Below are 26,797 nucleotides of genomic sequence, written 5' to 3'. Positions count from 1 at the left end.
TGTAATCCAGTAGTCCTGATCTTTGATAATGATTCTATAACTATATAGCAAAAAGAAAAAAAGAAAAGAAAAAAATTGCCCATGTTTGTATGTATCTACTTCTGGATGTTTTGTTGTTACACTCATCAATATCTACCTATCTCTGCCAATACTACACTGTCAGTTTACCTACTTCTATTTTAAGTCTTAAAATTGGGTAAAGTGTACTACTAGTGATCAATAAGAGGAAAGGGTAAAGGGTATAGAATGTTTGGAGTCTTTTTTTTCTTTTCATTTCTTTTTCTGGAGTAGTGCAAATGTTCTAAAAATGATCACACTGATGAATAAAAAAAATATGTGATGATACTGTGAACCACTGATTGTATACTTTGGATGGATTGTATTGTGTGTAAATATATCTCAATAAAATTACATTAAAAATAAAGAGAGTGTGGAGAGAAGGAAAGCAAAATAGAAAAAGATGAATGCCATGATTAGAGCCAAGAAGTCCATGCTTTCCAAGCCTTCACAATTGTGGTTCTTAATGATCAATTTGAATACCTAAATGTAGCAATGACTACTCTGCTGTTTATGAGCAAAGAAGCAAAACATGTTGAAAGGACTTTGTTAAGTAATAAAGAGAACAATGGACTGATTGCCAACTCTTCTGAATTCAGTCACTACTGTGTCAATCTGTGCATGCCCCTTAGCTATCTGAGAGTCAGTAGTTTCATCTGCAAAAAAAGGGGGGGGGTAACTAAACTAAATTTCATTTCTTTGTAAATTCTAAAATTGTATGTATCTAGAATAAGTCATAAAATACTTAAGTATTTTATTGCACTTAAGTCATGCAATAAAAGCTTATTGGCCCCAGGCTTTTTCTCTGACTTCATCTCCAAACACTTACCCTCTACCCTTTAGCCACATTGACCTTGATCTTTCTGGAACAAGCAATGCTTATTCTTATATAGACACCTTTAAGCAGTAAGTAACCTCTGCCTGGAATATTTCCAAGTCTCACTCCTTAACATTATTCAAATCTGTGCTCAGTTGTTACCTCCTTGGAGGCCTTTCTCAACCACTCTCCTAAAGCACCTTTACCCTATGTTCTCTATCTCTTTACCCCTTGGCTTCCTCTCAGCATTTGCCATTATCCTCAGTTGAGATCCCACCACTGCCTTCCCTCCCAAGTAGAAAGGTCTGGGAAGAATGCCAAACGTTACCAGTTTTAATTCTATGCCAATGACTATTATACCTCATCACATAGGTGATTACTCCATTATTCTTCAATGAAGACAGAATATTTGTGCTTCTATCTCCCATTGTCATATCAGCTTTAGTGTGTTCAAAACCAAACCTTTCAAGTTCTGGATGGTCTAATTTTTCCAATTATCTCAGTTTTCTACATTAGAAGTCTTAGTGCCTTCTTCAATTCTGTCCGTAACTTTATCTCTACTATTTATTCTGTCATTAAGTCTTGTGATAGTCAATTTTCCAACCCATCATATCAGCATTTCTATAACCATTTTAAAACTAATTCCCTGAGTCTCTGACTTTCTGTTTGCGGAGACAAGAAAGGTTCCCTGGCTTGATAGGTTATACAGGGAGGCCACCTCCAGAGCACTGTGTGCCTGAAGGCAGGCACCAGGCTGGGAAAAGGCCAAAGCTTTGTATGCCTGAAGGCAGGCAATTTAGATAAGGATAAAGACACCGGGCTTCATGCCCCTGTCTCCTGCTACTGTCTCCAGTCCAGCCCTGAAGAGATTGTCCCTTGAGATCAAAGACATGCAATCACAACCTTATGGCTTTAGAAAAAATGCACCTGCCCTGAAAAACCTGAAAACAGTCACATAGGAGACTACTTTGTATGCTGTAAAAACCTGTAGGAATGAGTAGAACAAAATTTCTTTTGCAGGAACACAGACAGAGTCAGCTCCCTTCTTTCACACTGTCTACCCTGGATAGTAAAGGTATGCCCAAGACTCTATGTTGCTCATTGCAACTAAAATGGAACTATAGTGCCCCACCTCCATTACCCACCAGATTTAACCTAAGCACTTCAGTTTGCAATATCTTACAATATCTGGCCACCTAAGCAATTCAAACTGGAGAATACGATGATAATTTCCCCTTCCCATGATTTTACTTGTGCTTTTTCCCACATGCAATTCTTCCATATTATCTGTTTTACTCTCAATTATCCAAACCCTACACAACTTCCAAGACCTAGCTCAAGACTTACTTCCCTCTCTAACATAATCCACTAAATTATTAATGATCTCTCCCTTTTCTAAATGCCAAACTTATAGCCCAAACAACATGTTTTGCACATTATCACTTTTTTGGTAACCAATTGTTTTATATGGGTGTAATTTTTCCAACCAGTTGATAGCGTCTTGATGAATGATGCTGCATCCTATGCCACTTATTAGCACAAATTAGGCATTCAATAAGTGGATCTTTAAGCAAGAGATGCAGATCATGTCATCTAAAACTCATTTGCCTGAGGCCGGAAAAGATAAAATAAACTGTCTAATGTTATAATCTAACTAGTAGCAGAATCAGGACTTAATCCCATATCTCAACTCCTAGTCCAGAGATCTCTTCATCTCAAACTTTCTGGTTCATTTAGATTACCCGTTACAATCATTTATTTGACGTGCCCAACTCTTGCATAAGAGTAATCTTAAAAGGCTTAGGGAATATATAAGAAATAGCATATACATTCGTACAAAGCAAAATTTTAGCATATTTAATGTTCAAAGTAGATATTTTGGGTGAAAGGGAAAGTCACAGCTCTCAAACATTAGTAGACATTGCAATCACCTGATGTCTGCAATCTCTCTCCTCTCCAGTACAACTATCACACAACAAAGAACGTGGTCCAGCAGGTGTACATAGTTTATAGACTTCAGGTGTTTCTGAAGATTGTGGTCTTTGAACTATATTGATGGCTGGAGCTAAAGCACCTATGCAAAGGAATGAAAATGAGGGAGATATTAGAGGCCTCTGGACATGTCATTTGGGGATAGCTTTCCAGAAAACTGAGTCTAGGGTAGTCCCATAGTTCTGAAGGCTCTCCAGAACTAGCAACCACTCTGAGAAATCTATTGTTCATAAACTAGGAGTAAAGAAAGATGAATCCCTCTCCCTATCAATGATTTTTAAAAATAGGTCACTTAAAACAGAGAAAGATTTTTAAATTTCAAGTACTACAAATATCTGTAACATACTGATTTTGCTGATATTAAAAATAAAAAGAGACTCCCTGTTATCATCTAATTTCCTCCAGTACAGAAAGAATACAAGGAAATGCTTTGATTGGCACCACAATAAATAGTGAATAAAGAACTGTCTAAAAATGTTGAATGATCTCTCCATTTGAGACACTCCTTCCATCTGATGTAATCTTCCAAGTCTAAGCACATTCATTGGCCATGGCAAGCAGAACAACGGCAACCCAAAGATGTTTGCATCCTAATCCCTGGAACCTATGAGTATATCGTCTTATGTGGCAAAAGAGACTTTGCAGATGCAATTAAAGCTGTTGAGATGAGAGATTACCTGACCCTGAGATGAGAGATTACCTGAATTATCCAGGTGGGCCCAACATAATCACAAGTGTCCTTAAAAGTGGAAGAGGGTGGCGGAAGGGTGGGTCGCAGAGATGAGAAGTGAAAAGGACTTATTCCGCTTTTGCTGGCTCTACAGAGTGGGAAGGGGGCCAAAAACCAAAGAATGTGGCAGCCTCTAGAAGCAGAGAATGGCTCTTGGTTTACACTTCACAAGAAAATGGGGACCTTTTCGCTACAATTCAAGGAACTGAATTCTCCCAGCAACCCAAATGAGCAGGAGCTGGATTCTTCCCTAGAGCTCCAGAAAGGATGCATGCTGAGGACACCTTGATTTTATTCTGGTGAGAGTACCAGCCTTTTTAAACTATAGAACTATACAATAATAAATTTTGTGTTATTTGAGCCTTTTAATTTGTCACACAGCAATAGTAAACTAATGCACTGATCTAATAAGGATGTAAGTAAAAAGGGTCTGTGATTTTAATGGGAAGGAAAGAGAGCTACCACACCTGAATGCACAATTACAGAAATGTCTTCAGGCATCAACTCCTACTCACTTGCCAAATTAAGAGTGTAGATCGACATACGGAAGCCCAGCATTTACCACTCCTGACATGAGAATGAAAAGTATGGTTGAACACCTTTAGCTGAAAACATAATTAAATCCAAGACCAAGCAAGAATTTAAATAAATATTCACTTGACAATTCTAAGCAAAGGTGGAAAAGTAAGAAAAAAATCATAAATAAAAAGAAATAAAATTGTTCTCAGTACATAAGAAGAATAATGCTAGGGCAGAGACTAGGTCCACTCAAATCAATATTTTCTGTCTGTTGGGGGCACAGAGGATTTAGTTGCTTAAGCAAATATTTTCTTATCATTAACCTCAAAAAACTCAGAGGTTATCCTCCTGTAGTGATCAAATTATAGGACCACCTGCCAGGAATTCATCTAAACATTTCTGAAAAGTTTCCCTTGTATTCTAGTGTATAATAAATTCAGCTATTTTATTCCCATTGTGTAAACTAGTACTTTTAAAAGATTCCACCAGCTGGTTCTAATACTAGTACCCTTGGATCTGGTGAATTATTTTTTCATTCTATTAAGAGCCTAGTAATTTTGAACAGTTTTATGATAGTACATTTTATTGTTTTTATATTCCCTGGGTAAAAATGTGACTTTATTTCTTCATCTGTAAAACAAGAGTAATATTAATATCTATATCATAAAATTTTTGGAAGGATTCAATATGTTAAGGTATTTAGAATAACACCTGATACTTATAAGCAAGCCCTCCATAAATTCACTTCTTTTTGGTCTAGTTATTATTATTTACTCTTACTCAACTATTTGTCACTTTCTTTCACTTTTTAAAAAGCGCCTTTCAAGAGGCTGCCAATCTATCGTACATATTAGAACTCATCATTTACTCATTTTTTTCCATTAACTAACAACCTTTGACAGTCCAGGAATATGCTAGATATTGAGGGGAGAAAGATAATTAAAACACAGACCTTCCTTGTCTTCACAGTGCTCAGAGTCTAGTACCTTCAAATTAGAATGGTCACAGAAGGCCATGTAGTGTATTATTCTGGTTAATGTAGGTTAAGTACAATAGCAAGCATCCTTCAATTCTCAGTGTTTTGAAAACATCATGGTTTATTTCCTGTTCTTGCAAAATCTGCTGAGTCCTGGAGACCACATGGTCATCTGTGATGACCGAGCTTTGTACCTTATAGGAACACAGACTCACAGATCACTGTAGCAGTAGAGCAGAGCACAGACCAATAAATATTTCAGATCACATTTTATTGATCAAAGCAAATCTCATAGAGGTGACTAATTTTAAAAAAGTGGGGAAAGATAATCTCTCTTGTATCCAACAGAGGACAACCAAAATGGCTGGTGAGTAGCCTTAGCAACTCCCTTGTATACTTTTATGTTCAAAATAGATAAATTCTTGAACAGAGGCAGCAAACTGGCAGACAAGGGTAGGAACTGTCCTGCAGTCCTGTTTTCTGTGACTCCTTTTTGGGGATCATAAAGAGAACTCTTAATTTTCTAATTATATTAGAAACTGATAGCACTTCAGTTAAAATGGTGGTAAATTCAAATAAGCCTATTAAACTTTGTTTCACAAATAGCAAAATTTAATGAAAATGTTTCATAAATAAGTTATATTCTCCCAGCAAACCAAGATTTACTGTGTCTTAAAAAATTATCAAATCTGTAATGATGTACCCTCTCAATATTTTGCTATACCACTTATAGTTTTGTTTCTTACACAGTATTGCAATTCACTATATACTTTAAAAGTAAAAAAAAGAATTCCAATTTAAAGCAATTGCTCTGTAAAATGCCCCTTTTTAAGTTAGTAGTTGCATTGTAGTGTTCATACCAATAACAGAATTTTTGTCAAATTCATAAATTTTAATGTTCTGCAATTGTCTAAGTTGACAACAGTAGTTAAAACTTTCATATTTTATCCAACTGAAATACAATTTGGCTATCTAGATGATTTCCCCCTTTTAGAAGGGGCACTTTCACATGGCTCACTGTAGAGGAGGAAGAGAATCTACAAATATTAATTTTACTAGCTCAGTGGCAGAAATGAAAAGTTATTGAAAGCCTGATTTCTGTAGTTCAGTAAGTCTCTAGAGATCCTTGGATATGTTTCAATGCAATTTTATATTCACTTTTAAGTATTGCAGCATTTATTTCAGGTACAAACTCCTTGTTAACTCTTAAGGTACCATGGATGCCTGTTAGCAGCATGTTAATGAAAGCTTGTTTGCAAGTTTCTTGGGCTTTCAAAACTGCTTTAATGCTTCAGAAACTATGTGTATCTTCTAAAAGAAAGAGTAGCTTCTTTTGTCCTAATAACAATTCATTAACTTCCCACACCTGGAATTTATGGAATAATGCCACTTTCAAAATGGATCCATTCTTGCTCAAGGTTTGCTAACGGGATTGTGATATGGTGACACTGTGGCCCAAGCGCTTCACAATGTTCATTTAAAATTTGTTATCAATACACCTAATTTGAGCCTCTTCTGCTATTGACTAAGTAATTAGGGAAAAGAAAGAATACTACAATATGCCCATTGATAGAAAGAGCAAGGGCAAAAAGCTGGACTTTTTCCATCAAGGCCAAACCATGTCTATGACATATTTTAATAGGATGAGTTGTTTTGTTTTGTTTTGTTTTTCTAAATTGCTTCTTTTGTTTCTTCAATGTGTGCTCTTTAGACAATTGTTCTACAGTAAAACTTTCAAAGATGAGATTTACAGAATTAGGGATTATGGGCTGATTTGCTTGAGAGTCTATTTCTATCAATTGTATCTTGGAAAGGCCTTAAACTTTTCCATACTTCATCTTATTACTGTTAAATGGGATTTGATCACTTCACACATGCTTTCTCACTCAGACCATTAGGCTGATTTCATTTTAAAAATTGTTGGCATTGTCGTTAATCTGTTCAGAAATCCCCTGGGTCTACCAGTTAAAAATCTTATACTGTTGAATTTCTTTGTACTAGGGAAGAAATGTGGTATCATATCAGAACATGGTGTTTGGATTCCTAAAGACCTTAATTTCAACCATAGCTTCACAATTAGGCAAACCACCTAATTTTTGGACTGCTTTATGTAAAATAGAGATAATGATGTTTTCTTCAGAGGCTTCCTGTTTCAAGCAGCTGCCATGAAAAAGAGATGACATATTTGTAGAGAAACTTAGCAAGTATCTGGCATATAGTAGGCACTTATGTTACTTGCCTTTCTTGACTTATGATCTTATTTACTACTACAGACAAGCTGCATTTTTGTAACCCAGACAAATAAAAATTCAATTAAAAGCACTTTTGAGTATTATTTTTTCCTTTTTTTTAATCATTGTGATATAATTTGAATGTTATAAAATTATATTTTGTCTCTGTGCTTAATTATAGGCTGGATATTATTATATACATTACATACTTTTATATAAACAAATATTCTGGAGAGTGGTATGTTAAAAATCAAGTAAGGTGTTCTCTGAGGGTAAATTTAATGAATTTTAAGGGTAATTTTGATGATGAGATTCTTGCCTCACATGACAATTTTAGAACATAATTTGGGTGACTTCACTTTACCATCCAATATGTAACCATGTCTACTTATATACACACCTGCAATCACCTCTCTAGTTAGCCCACAACCTACTCGGAATACTCTCAACTTCCATCTCTTTTTGCATGTGGTTCTTCTCATCTGGATAGTTTCTCTCTCGCCCTCTTCTTATTCACATTTTACTTATATAAACATCAATAAGACTCTTGTAGTTACTTCCATCATTATTGATCTATCTTGCCTTTGAAGCGTCCATTTTTATAACTATGTGATTAAATATGGCTTTGCATAATTTACTATCGTTACATTTATGTATCAGTTTTGCCGCCTCAATTAAATTATGTGCTTCCTGAGGTTAGAAACATATCTTTAAATTCTCGGGTACCCAACAATCTAACACATTATTTATTAAATAGATTATTTAAGTCCAACTTCTGAATAAAAATAGGTACACAGCTTTGATTTCCCATTCCCCCCCCCACTCCCACCCCACCCCCACACATGTCTCTCACCTACCCATATTCTTATTAGCAAATCCGGGTATATTTCAACAATTTCACACTTATCTGTTGCACAATAAAAATACAAGTGAAACCTGGCACCACACTACTAGGGGAAAATGACTACAAAAATATGATTGTTGCTGAGAATCTGTCATGAGCCTTAAAGATCCCCTTCCAGAGAGGGCTCAATAAGACTTACTACATTTTTGTCTGCAGGCAACCCAGTTTCAGGGTAATTTTTTCCTCTGTGTTACTTTATTCCCAGGCCAACTACATTACCCCTCTCTCCCAAACCTTCCATAGTGTTACCTAAGACAGAGACATATGTCTTTTACTGTAGAGGGTCTTATTTCTGATAAACACTGGGAATCAAATACGATTAAGTCAAAGCTTATACAAAAGCTACAAAAGTTTCAAAAATCTTATAAAATCTGTCAAAATGATCATTTAATTTCCCATAAACAGGCCCTACTATCTTTTGGTATCATATACTCCATAATTTTCAAATTTTCTATAATGGACTTTATTTATTTAAAAAAAGAGAAAGTTTCCAAATTCTTTCTAATCATGATTCTTTATGGAGATACTTCCCTCCTTTAACAAGCAACTTATTGTTTCAGTAATTCCGAAACAATTTCAAAACCACTTGGGCCACTTAAAAAGTAAAGGTCCTTAGGCTCTGAACCCAGAGTTTCTTATTCAATAGGCCTGGGATGGAGCCAGGGAATCTATAGCCTTAACAAGCTCCCCAGGTGATTCCAATACACGGAAAGGCACAAAATCTGGGAAACACTGCACTTTACTGTAAGTATAGAACAATTGCTATCACCTGTTTGACACCTGACGGCCCCTATGTAAGTTGTAAGCTCATGGGAGCTTCATAATAGCACCTACATACACAAATCCAAATTTACTTACTAAAAATATGTCCATTTAAGCCAATACCCTTTTTTTCTATTACATTTAATTGAGCTAAAAAAGCATAATTTTTCTAGGTAATTTAGCAAGTTGGGTAACAGTACTGGAATTACACAAAGCTACTGCCCTCTTCAAACAAGACACATTTACATGACATCATCAAAACTCAATTCATTTGAAGTGATTTTTATCCCAGCATATACCAAAAGCACAATTTTTGTAGATGTACTTGGGAACTGGTTATCATACCCTTTAATGAAATGCTCTGGTACTAGAATCATGTCTATCTTCCATAAAATGTAAAATGAATATTGCTGCTTTTTGTTTCATGAGGAGAGAAAACAGGCAATTGTTGCTGCATTTAATAGATTTCTAGGAACTACTCAATCCCTGAAATGATAAGCAATCCTTTTGTAGTTAAATGTACAAATAAAGCTAATGTTTTATCAGTTGTGTTAAAATCAATTCAATGTATACTCAGGCATGATTCCCATTTCTTTTAAATAAAGAAGTGAAGAAGCAATATACATATCAAATTAGGATAAAAAATTTATTTATGGAATTATTAATGTTGATCCTATCTCTCCTAAACCAAAACAATTTATACATGTATCTCAACTGTTAAATTAATAACATTTCAAGTTCACTATTCACTGCTCATGAACACAAACCAAGTTCTAGGCCACAGTGGAAAGCTACAGAAAAACTGAAAACAATAAAGCAAAGCACAGGATACCCAAGAGATTTATTATCTAAATAATTCTACTTCATAGGAAGTCATTGCAATATTGTAGCCAAAAGGGTGCATCAATTTTCTAACTTGTAATTAAGATTTGCATTATTAATGCCAAGGATATCCTTGACAATTAGGTATAAATATATGCAGAAAGAAAAATCTTACTCAAAAAGTTCACTGCCATTTAGGAAAAAACAGCTTTAATAATATTGTTAATAAAACATTTAATAAAATTAGCCCTGAATAAGAATGCTTGGATATACATTTTTACTTACCAATTTACAATGCATAAAGATTATTTAATCATGGGGAGGTAAACTAGGAATCTATTGATCTTTTTACAGATCTTATTTTTTTAACACAGCCTTGCAGTATTTTTGTTTTAGTTTTCAAGGAGTACTGATTTTCAATATTTTTATCACTATCTTTCATTCAACAAATATTTCTATCTGTTAAAATAGAAAGAAGTCTTCCTTATTAAAGATGGCAGAATGAGAGGCTAAGGGCTCTGTCCCTCCACAAATGCTTTGAACCAGCAAGACTTGGAAGAAACATCTTTCTCAGTGCTCCAGAAAACAGTTAAAGGACTGCAATAACAGGGCAAGCACTAATTCAAGAGAAAGGCTACTTAAAAGCAGTAGGATCTCATGTTCTCCTGGCTGTCCCCTCCCTATGCCCTTTGCTCACCCCTCACAGTGTTGGGATGGAGTTGACTGCACCCCAGTGTGGAACCCTGGTCTTGGGTCCAGAGTGAGCAGAGTAACCCTTGTGCACATACTGGGAACATGCATAGGTCTCCTGTGAAGGGCTGTGGAGAGCAGTCCTGCCTTTGGAAAGGAATTGCTGGCTGTAGGACATACAGTGCAGTGCCCTAGAGCACAAAGAAACTATTTCCTAGGAAAGAGGGGACATTCCCATCCGAGTAAATGGGGAATTACTGGGGCTAATCGTGCATGTCTAAGACAAGATGCATATGCAGAAAGGACCAGAGAGGCCCCTACACTTTGTTCCAGAGTCATTATCTAAACTCTTTATATGGATAAACTCTGAAGGATAAGTCTGGATAACTTATATATCCATATAAAGGATAACTCTTTATATGGATAATTCTGGTCAATCTGCAAAAACTGGGAAGTGTTTTCCCTTTATTTTGGTTAGCTCCTGGTATGCAAGGAAGGGTCTGTCATAACAATATCTGGATACAAGCTTAAGGAACAAATACCTCAGAGTCTAAATTCCAGTGATACAAAATTAAAATATCAACATGTCCAGGTTTCAACAGAAGATTACAAAATATGCAAAGACATGGGAAGAAATGGCCCAGGCAAAGGAGAAGATTAAAGTAAAAGAAGCCATAAATGAGGAGGATCAGACCTGGGACATTCCAGACAAAGATTTTCTTTAAACAGTCCTAAATATGCTCAAAGAGCTAAAGGTAACATAAACAAAGGACTAAAGGGAATTAAAAAAACCATAGATGATCTCAGAGACTATCAATAGGGAGACAGAAATTATTAAAAAGAAACAGTCAGAGCTGAACACAATAGTAAAAAAAAGTAAAAATTCCCCAGAGGGGTTCAATGGCAGATTGGAGCTGGCAAAATAAAAAATCAGGAAACATAAAGGTAAGACAGTTGAAATCATTCAGTATGAGGAACAGGAAGAAGAATGAAGAAAAGTGAACAGAGCCTGGGGAATATGAGGGACACCGTCAGGTGTACCAATATATGCATTGTGAGAATCCCAGAAAGAGAAGAAAGAGAGAAAGGAGCCGAAGAGTATATTCAAAGAAATAATGACTGAAAACTTCCCAAATTTAATAAAAGGCATGAATATACACACTCAAGAAGCTCAAAAAAAAAAAAATCCCAAGAGGATGTATTCAAGTAGACTCACACCATGCCATGCTATAAGCAAACTGTTGAATGATGCAAAAAATGAAGAGAGAATTCTGGAAGCTGCAAAAGAGAAGCAGCATATCACATACAAGGGAGCCCCTACAAGGTTAAGTGCTGGTTTCTCATCAGAAACCATGGAGACAAGAAGAGAGTGGGAAGGTAGAGCTGAAGTGCTAAAAGCAAGAAAATTGCCAACCAAGAATTCTATTCTGGCAAAACAGTCTTGCAAAAATAAAGGAGGGCTTAAGGCATTTCCAGGTAAAAAAAATTAAGGGACTTTGTCACCACAAGACTGGACCTATGAGAAATGCTAAAGGGAGTTCTGTAGGTTGAAAGGAAAGGACACTAGACAATTGACTGAAGCCACATGAAGAAATAAAGATCTCTAGTAAAGATAATGATATGGGGAAATATAAACACCAGTACTATTGTATTTTTATTTGTAACACCACTTTTTACTTCTAAAGGCAAATGCCCAAAATGTAGTGATACCTCAGTGGGGTTAGACTCATAATGTATAAACATAAACATGTATAAACATAAACATGGGGGATGGAGGGGTATAGGCACATAGTGAGTGTACACTATTGAAGTTAAGTTGGTATTGAAGCAAGTAAGATTGTTATAGATTTGAGATGTTAAATTTAAGTCCCATAGTGACCACAAAGAAAATATCAGAGACTATGCAAACTCATAGTGACAGAAAGTAGAGTACCATTATTAGAGGTGGGAGGCAGGGGCAATGGGGAGTTAATTTAAAATGAATGTAGGGTTTCTGTTTGTGGAGAAGGGAAAGTTCTAGTGATGGATGGTGGTGAGGGTACTGCAACATTCTGAAATGTGTTTAATCCCACTGAATGGTATGCTTGGGTGGGGTTGGGATAGAAAGATTAATGTTTTATATATTTCTTCCACAATATAAGAAAAAGAAATGGTGACAATTAAATGTGATCCCTGTACTGGATCTAAGGATACAGGAGAAAAGGCTCAAAGGGACATTGTTGGGACATACAAAAAACATTTGAATATTGAATGTAATCTTTATATCAATGTTAAATTTGTTGAACTTGATAACTTCACTTAAGATGATTGCATAAGTGAATACTCATGTACATAGAAGTATTATATGTTCAAGGAGTATGAAATCTGAAACTGCTCTTGAATGTTCAGGAGAGAGAGAGAGAGGGCAGGGGGTGGAGGGAGGGAGGGAGGGAGAGAGATGGCAAAAGTGGCAAAATACTAAAATTTGTGGATCTGGGTATCTAGGGGACAGGAGTGTTTTGGAGTTCCCTGTATGGGATTGTATTATTTTTGCAAATGTTCTGTAAGTTTGAAATTATTTCCAAATAAAAAGTAAAAAACAAAAAACAAAAAACAAAAGCATGAAATAAAATATTATGAAATCTCCAATTGAAAGAAAAATGGATAAATCAATGTTTCAGTCTATGTAAAACATTATATATAGTTTATTATTTTCTTATCTTTTAAATAAGTAGCATTTTATAGATAAAATATATATGTGGAATGTAAACCTGCTTTGTACATTGCAGACATTACTAGACTACCCCATAACATTATTACCCAAACTTAGTCTCAAAACCATTTTAAACAAAACAGAATAGGCAACCTTTGGTAATCAACTGGAGTTGGCAGGGATTATTAGTTGAAATCTATGGCAGATGAATGCTAACATGTTTAATCATTCAGAAACAATTTCTATTACAATAACAATAATAATCTAAAACTGAATCATCACACAAAAATTTTTAAGATAATAATTTAATATTTGTAAGTGGTATACTAATGCTAAGCAAATATTTGACATTTGCTAGGCACTATGCAAAAGACTTCAAGTAGGTTATCTGAGTTTAATTAATATTTTATTATCCATATATTTTTGTCTATGTGGTCCATGTTTCCAAGATAACTACAATTACCTTGCCTTATTTACTAGATAGATATCATTGCCTGTGTTATTTGGCAGGCTTTAGAAGATAGATTTTCTATATCACGCAGAAAGCATATTGCCCTTAAAAGTTTTAATTCTGATGTGATAAATGGTTAATCCATTAATTTGGTACCATCATGTGGAAGAGGTTGGAAGGAAAGGAGACTCAAGAAAAGAATTCTCTCAAAAGGAGATGATAATCATTGAGAGAGGAGGAAAGACAGACCTGACTATGACTTCACTAATAGACTTACCAAGGAATAGAAAGCCAAGGAAACAGAACAGAATAAGAAAAGAACAAAATAAAAAAAGGGCAAATCAAAAAATCTGAAAACAATCTTGTCTTATGGGGATAAAGTATGCCTTTTATTAAAAAGAAAGAGGTGAATCATTTTATGGATTCCTTTTTATGTATAACACTATGAACTTAAGAATAAGTACAGAGCATATAAGGTGAAGAGGGATCCAACTTACATGGGCTAACGTAGTCAAGAGTAATGAAAATTTAATGAGCTTCATCTCAGTTGAATTGTAGTAGAAGTTACAGCTGGGATTATCTTACATTAGGAAATGGGAATTTCATATTTAATACAAAACTTATCTTTTTCCCCAAGTTAAAATTATAAGATACAAAATTTGTAATAAATCAGTTTCAAAATATACACACAAACATGTGTATGCGTAAGAGTTAAATAGGTAGACAGATATAGACAGATGATACTAAGATATCTGACCATAATTTCAGAGTATTTTGAAGGGTGAAAACAGCTAAGGGCATTTATATTGAGGGAAAAAGGAGATAACATGATGATAGATTTTCTGAACTTGAATGAAACCAACAATCTGGGGTGGTGAGGCACACTTGAATGTTTTCAACAGAGGTGAATTATAATTTTAAGTTACTAGGATATGACCTAAATAAATATTATTAATAGCATCTTTAAAATTAAATAGTCCTATTTCAATTTATTTATTCTTTTAATCCCACAACTAATGGAGATTTGCTAACTTTACAAGAGACATTTGAGCATTAGTGAAGAATGACTGTAATTTGCTTTCAGGGTAGAATACTGAAAACAATAAGCTACTGAATAAATGTAACTATCATTTCCCAAGGTAAGATGCGAACTGAAACATAGAAATAATATTCTTAACTCTAGAATCTATGTTCAGGTAACATAAATTGACAGACTAGAACTCATTGCCTAGAAGTAATCATTGAAACTTTATGTATATATAAAACAAAAGAAAATGGTAAGATGAATTGCCAAGTTCTGTCATAAGAAGCACTATCATGGCTTGTAGTTGTATGTGTCATGCAAATCACAAAATCTGAAAACAATCTTGTCTTATGGGGATAAAGTATGCCTTTTATTAAAAAGAAAGAGGTGAATCATTTTGTGGATTCCTTTTTATCTATAACACTATGAACTTAAGATTTATGAGTACAGAGCATATAGGGTGAAGAGGGCCTATGAAGTAATATATTTGGAGAAAATGAATCTCAACAAGAAATCATAGTCCAAGATGCTATTTTCCTATTGTTTTCAAATATCCTGTTCATAGCCAACACATTATTTCCATTTTAATCCTTGTAGTGGTGACTCTAATTTAGAGTTCCACCTTGACACTAAACTAGGGCTCAGTTATTCTCTTAAACTATTCTTTATATTGCTATTATGTAGAATTTTTTTCTTTAAGAAAGGTCTTACTGCATTTCAGTAGATAATTTCTCTACTACAATTCTTGAAGAGCCCCTAAAGGTATTGTTTATGGAAATTCTTGATTTGAAATATCAGCTAATACCACAGTCAATAAGTTTGTATTACTCATATTTCAATACTGGTTTATTGTGCACATCACACACTGACCAGCACACTCAAAATCAATTTATAAGGTACAACTCTGAATGAAATTTGAACAGGATATAAGTAAAAGTCCTTCCATTTTTAAAGTGTGTTTTCTAACTACAGGGTGGTAAAACATTCTGTCTAGGCTTTGAAAACTTTCTTATATAGGCCATTTAGATTTATGTTTGTTTTCTTCAATTTCACTGTTATTAAAAATTAAAGTGACCACAGAAGAGTTATAGTTTTAGATTAGGAAAGTCCAGTAAGGCAACTGCACTATTCAAGAAAAAATGTTAACTATTATATGGCACTCTTTATCAATTATATGTATAGGCATACAATAACACCATTTATTAAATAGGTAGATGGATGAATACAAACATAAAAATAGTGAGCAGAACTGTTAAAAATAGAGCCCAGAACTATCACACTCCTAGAATAAAACATAAGGAAGAATCTTCCGGATCTGCATTAAGCAATGGATTCTTAGACTTTGCAACCAAACCACAAACAGCACAATAAAAATATAGATAAATGGGACCTCATCAAAATTTAAAACTTTTGCACCCCAAGGGACTTTATCATGAAAGTAAAATGACAACCTACACAATGGGGGGAAATATTTGGAAACCACATATCCCACAAAGGTTTATTATCCAGTACTGATATAGAAATCCTTCAACTCAACAACAAAAAGACAAATAATCCAATTAGAATGTGGGTAAAAGAATTTAATAGACATCTCTCCAAAGAAGATATACAACAGGCCAGAAACACATGAAAAGATGTTCAACATTATTAGCCATCAGGGAAATGCAGATCAAAATCACAATGCATACCATTTCAACCCACTAGAATGGTTCTTATTAAAAAAAAAAAAAATAGAAAATTACAAGTGATGGAAAGGATGCAGAGAAATAGGAACACTCATTCATTGCTGGTGGGAATGTAAAATGGTGCAGCCGCTGTGGAAGAGAATTTGGTAGTTCCTCAGAAAGTTAAGTATACAATTACCTTATGACCCAGCACTTCCACTTCCAGGCATATACTCAAGAGAACTGTAAGCAGGGACTTGAGTAGATAATTGCATACCAATATTCATCTCAGCATTATTCACAATTGCCAAAAGATGGAAGCAACCCGAGGGTCCATCAACCAATGAATGATAAAAAAAATGTGGTATATAAATAAATAGACTATAAATACAATAGAATATTTTTCAGCTGTAAAAAGGAATGAAGTTCTGACACATGCAACAACATGAGAAACTTGAAGACATCATGTTGAGTGAAATAAGCCAGACACAATAGGACAAAAGTTGTATGATCGCACTGATCTGAAATAAGTAGAATAAACAAACTCATAGAGTCAGAATCTAGAAAATAGGTTATCAGGGGACAGGGTGGGGATAGGCAGTGGGAAGTTAAGACTTAAAATGTACAGGGTTCCAATATGGAAAATGGGAATGTTTTGGTAATGGACGGTGGTAATGGTAGCACAACATTGTGAACATAATAAACAGCACTGAACTATATACCTGAATTTGGTTAAAAGGACAAATGTTAGGTTGTTTACATGGTAACAGAATAATTTTTTTAAAAATCCATGGAACTACACTATATAAACAGTGAACCCTAAATTAAACCATGGATTGTAGTTAACAATACAATAATAAAAATGTGCTTTCATCAATTATAACAAATGTTCCACACCAATGCAAGGTGCTACTAATAGGGTAGTATATAGGATCTTCTATATTTTATGCTAGATTGTTCTGTAAACCCACAATTTTCTAACAAAGAAAAAAAAAAGGAGTTATCAATTAAAATGTACTCTCCTGAAAAAAGATCTAGAGCTGAACACACTAGAAAGGAAGGCACATTCTGCAAATAGTAAGTAGTGTAGTTTACCTAGGAAATAGATTGCAATGGGAGGAAGGAAGTTTGCAGGGAGGAGGAGAAAAATAAATGCAAATAGAATTTCATAAAACATGCACAGTCACTGAGTTGACACTATTTTACATGGCAATAATCATTAAGAACAACTATTTTCTTTAAAGCATTCCAACCATTTCATTTCTAAAAGACAAATTACAAGACTGGAGTGATGAAAGACACAAAGGGACAAGTCACAGGTTGAGGAACCATCAAGCAATTACAGAAAGAATCAGACAACAGAGAATATGTCTCTCCTTATCTGAAATATATTTATTGTAAGAGACTCAGCTGGTTTTGCTGCTTAAAACTTTTGAACACTCCAGGGAATATGAATTCTGTTTTCAGAATAATCTTTATAAAATGCAGATCTCGCCATTTCATCCTCTTGCTTCTAATTATTTATATGAGTTCCCATTGCCTTCATAATAAAATCTACACTTTTTCAAAGGAAATGGAAGAACCTTTGAGACTCAGCCTTATTAATAAGCTGTTTCCTCCCACTGCACACCAGGGACATGATGCTTGAGGGCCATTCCCCAAACCCTTTTCATTCACCTACAGCACAGGCCAATTGTCTTGGTTAAACATCCTCCTGGTCTTAGCCATTATAAAGTCAATGACCTTAAACATATTGCTTAATTTCTTTAATCCCCAGGTTTTTCATTTAGGATAATAATTATAATAAATTCCTCATAGGGATGTTTTAAGGGCTTGAAAAATCCATGGCAATTTATTGGCACAATATCTGGCATGTTCATTCAACAAATGTTTATTGTGTGCCTATTATGTGCTACAAGCACCTTTAGTTGCTGGAGATATAGAATCTAACAAAACATTTTAAAAATCTATGCCTTCATGGATTTTGGTGAATGTAAGTATTGAATAAATATTACTTTATTTATAGTGATCCTTCAAGACAGCTTAAATATTCTCCACTCCAGGAAACCTGCCGACACTCCTCCATGGTCTGCTAAGGTGACCCTCCCACCTAATCTCATGATATCCTCTGCATGAACACCTTACACCCTCTATTGCAAATGCATATAAACTCCTGCAGCTACCCTGTGCTCCCCTGAGGAGGATGGAAGCTGATTCAACTTTCTCTTACCACCTTCTAGCATAGTGCGCATCCCACAGTTAGATCTCAAAAAGCATTTGAGGAATAATGGTGTAAGCCAGGTCAGACAGAATCAACACAAACCTATTACAAACCATTTATACCTAAAATTCTCATCTTTGATAAGGCAGACTAGCTGTTTCGGTTTGCTGAAACTGCTGGATTGCAATATAACAGAAATGGGCTGGCTGTTAACAATGGGGATTTATTAAGTCATAAGTTACAATTCTAAGGCTGTGAAAATGTCTGGGGTTCCTCTGTCACATGGGAAGGCATAGGACAATGTCTGCTGGTCCTTCTTTCCTGGGTTCTGGTTTCAATGGCCATCTCCAAAATTCTCTCCAAAATATCTTTCTGAGTTTCACCCATATTTATCCTCTCATAGAGGATTCTAGCAAAGGATTAAGACCCACCTTGAAAGAGCTGGGTCACATCTTCATGGAAACAACTTAATCCAAAGGTCCCATCCAACAATAGGTCTGCCTACACAGGGATGGATTAAGAGAACATGGCCTTTCTGGGATATATAACAGCTCCAAACCAGCCCACCAGCCTTCTGTTATAAGTGATTGCTTAGATTTAGTTACATGTGAAAAGTTACTTTAACATCGGTCACTATAGAATCAACACTGAGGAAACTGGCTATGTGTTAAAGGAGACACAATGACATACAATCTTAAAAGGACATATATCTCTGTTTTAAAAAGAATATTTTTGAAAGAAAACAACTGTCTGAAAAAGGGGTGCAGCCTCAAAGAGGGCAGGATCCTTTGCTTATCTAAATGTTCACTGCTATATCTCTAAAACAATACCTAACATATAGTAGATGTAGTAGGTATTCAATAAATATTTGTTGAAGGAAGGAAGGAACAATATAAAGAAAGGTCTGGTTTGTGTTATTAAGAAAACCCATGTTCTTCTGAGGAGAGGTAAAACCAATCTAAATGAATGCATGTACTTATCAAATATATCAATATTTGTACAAATAATTTTATATAAATATAAAATATTTATAAAATTATAATACATATGTCAAAATAAATATAACACATTTTACAATATATATCAAATGCATATATTTAAGTGTTAAGATGTTTTATTATGTCTTTTGTTTAGAAAAAATAGGTATTGCATCCTAAATATAAAGATGTACTCATTGAAGATCTGAAAGCAAAGGTGAAACAGTTTGCTTAATTAAATCATCAGAGTACTCTGAATCAGATTGTGCAGTCTCCAGTCAACCTTCCAAATATTTAGCTGATAATAGCTTGTGTTCTTTCGGCTGTGAAAACTGACATATCTTTTTGTTGAATCACTACAAACCCAGAGATACAAGAAAATGAGCAGTAGCATTGCAGAAGTGACATACTTAAAAATGTATTTTAATAAACTAAACCTCTTCACCTACAGTACTTTTTCTCTGTTACTTTTTTTTATACAGAGAAACTGACTCAAATATTTAGATCAAAATCTCACACAGGTGAGAATAAACTGCATGATAATATTTTGAGAGTAAAGAAAAGATAAAGAAATTGCAGCGAGTGGACACTCAGTAACTCCAAGAGCCTCCAAGTGTGCCTGAGCTTACTAGTAATGTGTTTATGTAAATTCTATTTTTGCCGGCTGGCTGTCCATAGCAGTCAGACAATGCCTAGAAGTAGAAAAGCTGAGCCAGACGTCTCTGCCATAGATGTTTATAAGATCCAATTAGATAATGTAAATTACTGAACAGGTTTGACTGTGTCAAGTAAGAGAGCTTCCACAAATTGTCACCAGCCAGAATATGGGTCCATGTTACTGAGCATACAGAATTTTTAAGATAATTGAGGAAACTTTGTTTTTATATGGAATCTTCTAATTTTTAAATACTGGCAACTAATTGAAATCTAAAATAAAAAAGACACTGTGCAGACCAAATAAAACATAGCTGGATTGTGGTCTCTGGCTTGGACTCTAAGGGTACCGGATGTGCATGTGCACACATATGCACCCTGAAATCCGGGTTTTGATTCTTAAGCCTTACTAGGTCTCCTGCTTTGAAGTACAGGCCTTACAGCATAAACTTACTCATTTCTCTGCTTTTCTCCCTGAAAGCTTCTTGTGACTATAGAAGGATCCAAAAAGATTGGCTCAGATGGTCTAGATGGCTGAACATGAATATATACCCAGTGAGTCAATGATCTTGTTCTTGTCTATAAAGCAGGGACTAAAACCCTTATTGAGAATAAACGGCATACTAGAAGGCCAAATCTAGTAATATATTAACATTTTCCTTGTATAATGTGCACCCAAGGACAGTTTTAGTAACAATTACAAGTAAACTACTTGAAAAAAAATTGCTCAGTGCAATTCATCCACCTCAATTGAAATGACCGTGCAGTTGGCAGAGGAAGCATTTGTGTGCCTTTGATTAACATGGCAGATGTATTTATAATCTGTCCACTGTAAACAAATAATCTCTTCTCTCCTTGTGCCTTATCAAGGATGCCTTCTGCATTGCTGCATGGCCTATCTTGTCACACGCTCTGACATCTGCCAGTTCTGCAGCAGACACTGCCATTGTGAAGTCTAAGTTTAAACCACTCCATCCTCTGGGAATATCCCAAACAGAAATTTCTCTGACACTTAGAAAATTCAGAGTATCTACTGAAACCTTATATACAGTTCACCAAATAAAGTAGCCTGCTTTTCAGGTCATTTATTCTCATTTACTGCATAATGTTAGAGGTTTATTCTAACAAATTGAGGGTGTTTTTTTTTCTTCTTCCCATATTTGAATGACCTAAGACCATCATAAAACTATCTTAGCTGTTGGAAATTGCTATACATCATATGTGTTAGATGATTTGTGTTTTCCCTACTCTATCTACACATTAAAAGAAAAAAATCCAATTTTTGTATATTCTTTGAAATAGAGTATTGACAAGTAGTTGAAGCACAAAATGTTCTTCAATTCCAAACTAAATTGCTAAACATTAAAATAAAATGACTGTGAATTCAAGCTTCTTATCAGTATTAAAGCAGCAATATCTACTGATTTACCAAGTGAAAGTTAACCTGATTTTATTTCTGTATGTTACTTGGACTTTGGGTTTGTTTGTTCAGGCTGCCAAAATTGAATATATTCTCTGTCCATTGCATAGTTTTGTAAAAAGAGAGTAGGGTTTTTTATAGGCAACCCTATGTGTTCCAACATCTATGAGAGAAGATCTAATACCTAAGAGGGAGAACAATACACACATGTTCTGTATTAGATGAACTTTTAGAACACTTTCCCATTCTCTCTTCTGTTTTTCTATTTGCAGAACAAGAAGGCTGCTCCCTTTCCCATAATAACTTTCTCCTAGCTCATTTCACTCCATCACATCTCACTTCTTTCAGAAAATTGCACAATTTTCTTCACTTGTATACAAATTCAAATTCTTCTTTACTTAATTCTTAGCTTAAAATTATTCTAAAGTCTACTTATCTAAAAACAAAATTCCCTTCACTCTTTCATGGTATATCTTTTCTCTCTCCTTTCCTCTAACCTGAAACTTATTGAAAAAGTCACCTGTACTCCCTTACTGCCCCTATAATCGCTAAACTACTAGGATGAGCTACAATTACTCTTGAAGGCCACCAGGAAGTTCCACATCATATACACTGGACTTTTCTGAGTCATCCAGCATAAATACCAGAGCCTTCACAGAAAGCCCTTCCTGCCACCCATGATACTACTCTCCTTGTTTATTTCCTACCTTTTCAAATGCCCCTTTCCTGGATATATTTCCTCTCCCATCCAAGGCACATGTTCCACCAAAGATATCTTCTTTATCCACCTTTCTTAATGGATTCCACAATCACAGAAGATTATCAAGAAAAAAAAGGCTCTAACTATTCTAGATATGTTGAGATTAGAGATACAGTATAGCATTGTGCTTGAGTGGTCTCTCCAGCTTGACTTTAAATTTGGGATTAAATTTCAGCTTTATATTTACTAGCAGTGAACCCAGGGCAAATTACTTAACTTCAGCTTTCTTACATGTAAAATGCAGAATAAAAAATAGCACAGGAAACTTTCTGAACATGATAAAGGGCATATATGAAAAACCCAAAGCTAACATCATATCCAACAGTAAGAGACTGAAAGCTTTCCCTCTAAGACTGGGAACAAGACAAGGATGCCCACTGTCACCACTATTATTCAACAATGTACTAGAAGTTCTAGCTAGAGCAATTAGGTAAGAACAAGAAACAAAACATCAAAATTGGAAAGGAAGAATTAAAACTTTCACTATTTGCAGATGATATGACTCTATATTTAGAAAATCACCCCCCCCCCCAAAAAAAAAAAACATGATAAAACTTACTTAAGCTAATAAATGAGTTCAGCAAAGTGGCAGAATACAAAATCAACATGCAAAAATCAGTGGTACTTTTATACACAAGTAATAAGCTAACTGAGGAGGCAATCAAGAAAAAAATTCCATTTACAATAGCAACTAAAAGAATCAAATGCCTAGAAATAAACTTAACTAAGGATGTAAACGACTTGTACACAGAAAACTACCAACCTTGCTAAAAGAAATCAAAGACCCAAATAAATGGAAGGACATTCTATGTTCATGGGATGAAAGGCTAAATGTCATTAAGATGTCAGTTCTAGTCATACTAAAGATTCAATGCAATAACAATAAAAATTCCAACAGCCTACTTTGCAGAAGTAGAAAAGCTAATTAACAAATTTATTTGGAAGGATAAAGAGCCTTGAATAGCCAAAAACATCTTGAAAAAGGAGAATGAAGTGGTAAGAGTCACATTTCCTGACTTTAAAGCATATTATAAAGCAACTGTGGTCAAAAAAGCATGGTACTGGCATAAAGTTAGACATACCAATGAATGGAATTAAACTGAAAGTTCATAAATTGACCCTTGGATCTAAGGTCAGTTGAGTTTTTGACAAGGCTACCAAGTCCATTCAATTTGGATACAACAGTCTTTTTAATAAATGGTGTTGGGAAAACTGAATATCCATATCAAAAAAAATGAAAGGGGACCCCATCTTAACATCCGATAAAAACATTAACTCAAAACAAATCAAAGACTTAAATATAAGAACCAGTATTATAAAACTCCTAGAAGAAAATGTAGGAAAACATCTTTAAGTGATAGGCAGTGGTTTCTCAGACTTTATATCCAAAGAACAAGCAACAGAAGGGAAAATAGATAAACGGGACTTCCTCAAAGCTGAATATTTCTATGCTTCAGAGGATTCTGTCAAAAGGGTGACAAAGCAATATGAGAAAATATTTGAAAATCACATATCTGATAAGGATTTGATATCCAGAATATATAAAGAAATCCTGTAACTCAACAATAAAAAGACAAACCACTCAATTTAAAAATGGGCAAAAGACATCAATAGACATTTTCCAAAGAGGAAATAAAAATGGCTAAAAAGCACATGAAAAGATGTTCAACATCACTAGCTATTAGGGAAATGCAAATCAAAACCATAATGAGATATCATTTCACACCTTCTAGAATGGCTGCTATTAAACAAACAGGACACTACAAGTGTTAGAGAGGATGTGCAGAAATAGGAACCCTTATTCACTGCTGGTGAGAATGTAAAATGGTACAGCTGCTGTAGAGGACAGTTGGCAGTTCCTCAGAAAGCTAAGTATAGGGTCGCCTTTCAACCCAGCAATCCTCCTACTCGGGATATACCCAGAAGATCTGAAAGCAAGGATGCGAACAGACATTTGCACACTGATGCTCATAGTGGCATTACTCACAATTACTAGAAGATGGAAACAACCCAAGTGTCCATCAACATACAAATGGATAAACAAAATGTGGTCTATACATACAATGGACTATTACTCAACAGTAAGAAGGATAAAGTCCTGAAGCACTGACAACATGGATGAAACTTGAGGAAATTATGTTAAGTGAAATAAGTCAGACACAAAAGGACAAATATTGTATGATCTCACTAATATGGGCTAATTATAATATGTAAAGTCATAGACATAAAATCTAGACTATAAGCTACCAGGATATATAGAATGAGGCTAGAACGGTTGCTTAATATGTGCAGAATTTTTAACTAGGTCGAACTTAAACATTTGGAAATGGATAGAGGTGATGGTTGCACAGTATTGTGGGTATAATTAATAGTGCTCAATTATTGGTGAATGTGCTGGAAGTTTAGAGTCATGTATGTCACCAGAAGGAAAGCTGGAGCTTAAAACACTGGAATGTATGACACAGTGAAATATTGTGGTGGACAATGCCTGTGATTAACTGTACAGATATAAAAAAGTTTTTTCATGAGCTAGAACAAATATATGAGATTATTGAAGAAGTTAATAATAGAGTGGTATATGGGAAAAGACGTACCTATTGCAAACTATGGATCTATAATTAATATCTTAATATTCTCTCATCAACAGTAACACATGTGCCACACCAATAGTAGGGGTCAATAATAGGGGGGCACACGGGGTATGTGATGTTTTGGATTTTCTTTTGCATTTTTATTTCTTTTACTAGAGTAATGAAAACATTCTAAAATTGATCATGGTGATGAATGCACAACTAGGTGATACTGTGAGCCATTGATTGTATACTTTGGATGGGTTGTATGGTACGTGAATATGTCTCAATAAAATTGCATTAAAACAACTGGGGCAGGGTGCAGAGGGCTGCTAACATAAGGCTGCAACATTTAATTTTGTATGTATATCTATACCAAATCCAGTAACACCATTCTACCGAAGCCATCATTTCATAAAAGCATCTTGACACCAAAAAAGCAAACGGACATTATTTCAGACTAAAGTTTGATTCTCTAAAAAAATAAAAATACAGTACACTTTTATTTTTTATTCTTGTTCTGGTTCTTTCTGATGTAAGGAAAATGTTCAGAGATAGATTGTGGTGATGAATGCATAACTATGTGATCATACTGTGGACAGTTGATTGTATACCATGGATGATTGTATGGTGTGTGAATGTATTTCAATAAAACTGAATTTAAAAAAAATTAAAAAAAAATAGCACTTACATTATTGTGAAAATGAAGTCAGTTACTATATGGGAAGTGATTAGAACAGTAGAAAGGACATTGCAAACATTTGATAAATAGAATACACTTTGGTTGCATATGTCTTTTTCCAAAAATTTACCTTTCCCACGACTCCTGATTTCTTTGGCCCATATTATTCCACCATCCTCAACCTCAGCTCATTAACCATTATTCATGAATATTATTTTGCTCTCTTGCTTGACAACTTCCATTGAGTGCTTACTGCAATTAGAATAAAACCCAAACTCCTGAGCCTCATCTAAAATTCTATCTCCTTCCTCCTTTCCCAAACTCAGCTATCACCCTCCCCTGTACTCGCTGGCCATTTGTTTGGCATTGAAATTGGCCTATCTCATTCTCATTTGGTTGTCTTTCTGCTGAGAGCACTTTTGGCCCAAATATCCATCATTGGATGTCTCTTCTTTATCTTCCTTCTCTTAATTCAAGTGACACCTTTTTGAAGAAGCTTTAGTTGTCCATCAAAACTAGAACAACCCTCTCTATCACCTACCCACTGATCACTCTCTATCAGTGTTAATTTTCTTCCTATCACTTCAAACATTGTGAATTATACTATTCATTTGCTTGTTTATTTTACTCCTTCCATATAGACTGTAAATTCCATGAGAGCTAAGACTCCATCTGCTTTGTTCTTCATGGTAATTCTTATGCCTAGAATGCTTCCTGGAGGTTATCAAAAACATTGCTTGAATAAATAAAAAATAACTTCCTGAAGTACTCTTCTTATTCCAATTAAAAGGGATACTTTATATCTCTGGCAGTATTTCTCACTTTCAAGCTTGCATTGAGAATGTCTTACTTTCCTTATTACTCCTTATTACTGTTCAGCTCCTTAAGATCATAAATCAAGTTTTATTCATCTTTCTATACCTTTTTAGGGGCACTTTAAAAATACATTTTTACTCTATTAGGTATTCAGTAAATATTTATAGACTAGATGAATGAGGGAATTTCTACCAAATCTCTGTTGCTGTAGCCAAGTCAAGATCTAATTGGCATTAAAAGACATTAGCACTCTGGAATTATAGTTAAGTAACTTCAAAGCACCCAGCTGGTAGACTTGAAATAAACCATTGCATTCAATACAACTTACCAAAAACAATTTAATGGCCACCAAGACAAGGGACAAGC

The 26,797-nt window shown here is 34.8% G+C and overlaps 1 protein-coding gene and 1 long non-coding RNA gene across 10 annotated transcripts in view; both read right to left on the bottom strand.

Annotated features, from left to right (window-relative positions):
- Positions 1 to 26,797, bottom strand: part of ROBO2 (roundabout guidance receptor 2) — a 1,484,543-nt gene that overhangs the window by 1,390,786 nt on the left and 66,960 nt on the right. The window lies entirely within an intron of this gene.
- LOC119531892 lies at positions 3 to 3,880 on the bottom strand. Its single transcript, XR_005216440.1, has 3 exons — positions 3,567 to 3,880; positions 2,806 to 2,948; positions 3 to 40 (listed from the first exon to the last, which is right to left on the bottom strand). It is a non-coding gene; the product is annotated as an uncharacterized LOC119531892 (long non-coding RNA).

This window comes from Choloepus didactylus, chromosome 1 (assembly GCF_015220235.1).
Source record: "Choloepus didactylus isolate mChoDid1 chromosome 1, mChoDid1.pri, whole genome shotgun sequence".
In the NCBI taxonomy this organism is placed as follows: Eukaryota; Metazoa; Chordata; class Mammalia; order Pilosa; family Megalonychidae; genus Choloepus; species Choloepus didactylus.
This window is presented reverse-complemented; position numbering and strand designations above follow the sequence as displayed.